Here is a 5692-nt window from a genome sequence, read left to right on the forward strand (position 1 = left end):
TTCAAAAGATGCTTCTTCCCTGCAGCTGTCCCGTTACTGAACTCTAGCTCTGCACCCCGGAGAACCACCCCCGATGCCTCCTTGCCTGTGCTCATATCTAGCCATATTCTATTGCTCTTTGTACTATTCATCCTGCACATACACTTACGTTTACTACTGTTATAATGTTACTGTTATTACTATACACTTATACTGTTTATGCACCACCTTGCCTATAGTCTGCTTTTTTTGCACTTCTGTTTAGACACAAACTGCATTTCGTTGTCTCTGTACTTGTACTCTGCACAATGACAATGAAGTTGAATCTAATCTATGTTGTGTATGTTTTTGAGTAGAGCATTTTTTGTGTACAGATTAAAACCATTTCATGGTGAAACGTTGTCTAAAACAGGGGCTTTGGAATTAATGTGGAATTGGGAATAACAGGTGGTTACTACATGAGTACTGCAAACAATGTAGCAATGTGGTCTGACTACCTGTCTAAGATAAAGGCAAGTCTCACTATTTGATTTATTTTCACTTATAGAACGGCAAAACATTACACATGTCTCAAGGCGCTTCACAGAGTGTTAAAACATTCAAAGAGAGCCCATGAGTAACAGGGGCGAGGAACAACTCCTAGAATTGGAGATACATATAGGAAGAAACCTTAGGCAGATCTACAACTCAAGGGCCTGACCGATCTGCCTAGGGTCAATTACAGGGCAGTAAGGTCTGATATTAACTATGTTAACCATCCTAGTTAGCTAACTTAATTAATCTTTTCCACTGCATGAAAAGTGTGACTTTCGTCCCCGTAAACGCCCGGAAATCTCCCTCATTTTCAGCAGTTGCCGACAATTTGCAACCCGCGAATGTCGCGTTTGTCTGTGCCACAAATTTGTCGGAACCGTACTATGACGTATATGGAGAGCTCGCAGCGAGCTAATGTCTCTAATTAGCATATGAATGCAGCGAAACCGCGCCTGGCCAGGCCTGGCTTGAATATCCTTACTCAGTATTGGCTGAGTACCATCAAGGACATGAATGAATTTATAGAGGAAAGGAACATTTGTCAGGAACATGTTTATGCAAAGAAAGAGCTTTATTAAAACAAACACACAACTATGTGCAAAGCGAGGATCTGCCACCACAACATATGGGTAGCTCACGAGCAGCCCAAAAGCTACAACTCCGTGAACTGGCTGTTTGCCGCCTCGGGACTGTAACTGGTGGTTCTTTCTGAGGCAGGCCCTTTTTGCAGACGCCTATGGTGCGTGGCTCTGTACTTCAGAGTCGCCTCTAACCGGAACTGCAGCGTGCCACAGAGTTCAGAGAGCTCCGGGCTATGAAAGGAAGGCAATCGTACAATCCATTCAGACACCCAGCCAACAACGCCGTCTTCATTAGACATCATTAGACGTCTAAGGTGGCGGACTTCCAAAGTTCCCCCTCGTCCTCTGCTAGCACACTGTCACGATTCCAGCAGCTGTAAAAAAACAATTAAAGACAATCAGTACTGTTTGGACACGACACATCTATCAATGCACCTAGAAAATAGTCACCAAAAAAAGTCTTACCCCTCGACTCAAAAAATACACTTATAAAGCAACTTACACTGGTTCTGCTCACTTGTTCTTTTGCAAGGCTACTAGGCTACTTTTAGCTTTGGTTTTAGGCTAGGTTACTTTTAGCTTAGCTAGCAGTAATCAAACATATTCTTACCGCAAGCTTGGGATTGTGCATCCCGTATTCTCTTCTTAGTCTCTCCCTCACAGTTTTTCGACTCCAGAGCAGCCAACCGGTCCTCTATGGACAGCAACCTGGAGTTTACCGAATTGCTTGAATGACTTGCAGACAGCTCCGAGCAAAAAGGGGGTCACGGCCCCATTAAGAGGCAAAGTTAGTCTGTGAAAACAAAATGTACAGTTAAGATCGGTATCTATTAACGTAGCCTATCTATTTCCTTATAGCCTACAGCAGAATGAAAGCATAGTCTATTCTTTAAATCTTACCATTGCTCCGGTTTGTCTCCGAGTGAACCCTGGTAGCAAAAGTGTCTCCCCTGCTGGTGTGGGGGCGTAACGGTTGGACTTTATAGAAGTGACGTTTTCTCTGCTGTGGCGTAAAGACTGAGAATGTTTTGGACTGTGTAAATAGGCTATTTCCCCGGTAGTAGACTATCTATTTTTCAGGGCTCCAGACTAACTTTTTGCACTGGTGCGCCTAACTTTTTTTTCTTAGGTGCACCAGCACAAAAGTTAGGTGCACCCAAATTTTCAACCACATCGCATTTAACACCGCAGCAGGTTCACTTTTTTTCCTTAATTACTGTCCTATATAGGTTGTCTTGTGATTTACAATTCTACAAGAAAAGTAACTTAATGAAGTGTTGGTGCTTTAAGTACTTCACTGAGCTGAAATTTAAACTTAAAACATCTCAAGATGAATTAAATAAAAATAACAGTGAGTAAATTAACAGTGCACGTCTTTTAAGGGCTTCAAACTGCACATCTCATGGCTCAATGTCTTACATACTATCCTTCATGATCTTTAGGCCTTGGCTAAACCAGCTCGCCATGCTAGCATCTTCCATAGAAATGTATTTGAGCACAATTTAAAGAGATGTTCCAAGTAGCCTGGGGAATTTGTATGTGATTTTGCAATGATGATTGCAATAATCATTTGACAGTCCCACAATGCAATTTACTTTTTAATTTTAGTATTTTTACATTTTCAATAAGAACATCACTATGTTAATGCAGTAACAAAATGGTAGGCCTAATATTATAGGCTATTGCAATGACTTGCCATGCTCGATCTAAATGTGTCCATTCAATTCACCGTACACAATGACCACAGTTATACATGCAGGGAATATTTGGGCTTTAAATGTAGCAGTGATATTCGGTTTGCGCCAAATACCAGATTAAATTGATTGATGCCATCAGAATGAGTTTACATAACTCGCGCGCAAAACGAATATTGCTGTTAAAAAAACGGGTTACTCCCTGCATGTAACTGCGGTCAATGACGCACTCCTTTTCGGCGATATCTGTATCTCTGTCGTTCGCGAAGGCCTTGTATGCATTGTTCGCAATTTTAAGACATCTTTTCAGCCGCCGAAAGGCTGTGGGGAGAGGGTACATTTATCTCGGCCTATGTGACCACACTGTAATGCAACTACATCCACTCTGTTTATCTGACGGGTCTCTGACCTCTCTCTCTCTCTCTCTGCAGCACACGCATTTTCAAATTTACACACAGGCACTGGGCCACGGCCAATCAGAGGGGAGGTCCCGCCCTTCACTATCTGTGATTTGTTTAAACCACGATATTGGCCAAATATGTGTCTGTTATTGAACCAAAGGTAGAGTTTCAATGCGGACACTTTTTCCTCTCTCGAATAGCTGGTCGCACCGCGACCTCCGATTTTTTTTAGTCGCACTTTTGAAAAATCAGGTCGCATATGCGACCAAATTGGTCGCACTCTGGAGCCCTGTTTTTATATAAAAAATAAAAAAATGTTGAATGAAGATAGTGATAAAGACAATCATTTGTATATTTGCCTTTGAAATTCTCATTGTGTTGGTGTGAAGGGAAAATCTGAATCTAAACTTCGAGTCTATCGACTGTTTTAAGTCAGGTTACGTTATTGGAGCTTGCAGGAAACAGACATATCATACCCAGCATCATGAGCTGGGATTTGTGTGGTTAACACATCCACTGTTTAAGCAAGACCAAAGGCCACAGTCATGCCAGCATGCCCCACTCCCCCTGCTACCCTGATTTGCATTTGTATAGCTCACAGCATTTTCATTTACATGTTAAAGCCTTCCCTAGAATTAGGAGGAGGGGGTCATGGGGGGACGACTGCCAAGCAAGGCCCACGTCAATTTCTGACAATTCATGGCAGTTTTCGGCGTTGCCTGCAAACTCCCGTGAACAGCCATTGACCTGAACTTCCACGACAATCTACAGTGCCGCATACTGACCATGTTAACTATGCTAACTATATTACTTTGCTAACTCAGCTAATGTTTGCTAGCAGTTATGTTAACAATGTTAACACTGCTAACTATGTGAACAATGTTACCTAGCTAGGTTGCTAGGGTGTTGCTAGGGCAATCATGTTGGTTGCTTTATTGGTTGCTAGGTAGTAACTGTGTAAGTGGTTGCTAGGCTGTTGCTAGGGTAGTTATGGTGGTTGCTATGCTGGTTGCTAGGTGGTGGTTTAATATAGTTGGCTGGATGCATAGTGTATGATAATTGACAGTTGGAATGGCTGAACAGTTAAATAGCTGAGTAGTTTAAATGGTTACATTATATAAAAGTGAACTATTGTAGTGAGGACTTTTATTTTGACATAGTTATGGGCAGAGGAAGCAGAAGAACATGATCTGTGGTCTTAAGAGAATGAGATTTGCTAGGTGCACAACCAGGGTAGGAATTTCACGGCGGCCACGTTGGCCATGCCCCTTGCGTTGGCTGTGATGCCCCTTTGAAAATCAGAGGTTTACAGGCCACTGTGGCCTTGGTGCCCCCTCCTTTCATTATTCTGGTTTGCGTCCGACTAATAACGTATTTTATTAGCCTATGGCCTGTCAAAATAAGCTTAGCATTCACAGCGCAAATTAATTTAGTCTTTTACGCAGTGGAGAAAGTGACAGTGCACGGCAAAAAGTGCGTCCAAATTCATCCATTCTTCTCAGTTGAACTACTCGCGAAGTAGCCTACTCATCATACAGACATCACAAGTATCACATCACATGAAAGAGCTTTTTCTCAGCTTTTAAACGATGTTAGCCGCTAATTGCTGTGGTGAACGGTCCAGCGTACCCTACTGACATGAGTCTTTTTGGTATTAAAGCCAGTAAACGTTTGAAACTTCAGCACCAAGTTAAGAAGACTTCTCTTCACTCTTGTGTACCACAGTGTACAAATTCATCGCAGTATAATTCCATCCTAAGTTTTCATTGTTTCCCTGTGGATGAAGAGGTGAAGTCTGTGTGGACAGCAAAGATACGGCAGGACAACTTCTCCCCGACTCGCGCTACTCGAGTTTGCAGTGTTCATTTTCTACGGTTTGCCCTGTCTGGACCTATTTCCCGATAATGACCGGCGTTCTATACATCATCCCTTACATAAATCTCATACCAACTTCAAAGCTATGATTGGCACCGCACCCCATGGTCCCGTCAACTTTGTTTCCCCGCTGTATGCTGGCTCAATGAGTGACAGGGACATTTTTAAATTGTCTGAAATAACCAATTATTATGGTGGACAAAGGCTTTCTAGTAGACAACCTTATCGAAAGGTTTACTGACCTGCCTTCCTGGTAAAGAACACCCAGATGGCCAAAGGGCATGTCCTGTGCACTCAGTCCATTGCCCGCCTCAGAGTCCACGTTGAAAGGTGCATCAGGAGGGTCAAGGAGAACAAACTGTTTGAAAAGCTTATACCTCTGTCCATGTCTGGGTCTATTGACCAGCTGTTTTCAGTTGCTTGCCTCTTGGTAAGTCCCTATTCAATTGTACTGTTTAACCTGTGATTTACCTTTCATTAATCAGACTATAGTCAAATATGGGGTGCCTCAAGGCTCAGTACTAGGGCCCCTGTTATTTTCTCTCTATATGCTTCCCCTAGGCTCTGAAATTAGGAAACATGGCATTAAATTTCATTCTTATGCAGACGATACACAACTATACCTCTC

Source organism: Alosa alosa, chromosome 18 (genome assembly GCF_017589495.1).
Source record: "Alosa alosa isolate M-15738 ecotype Scorff River chromosome 18, AALO_Geno_1.1, whole genome shotgun sequence".
Lineage (NCBI taxonomy): Eukaryota > Metazoa > Chordata > Actinopteri > Clupeiformes > Clupeidae > Alosa > Alosa alosa.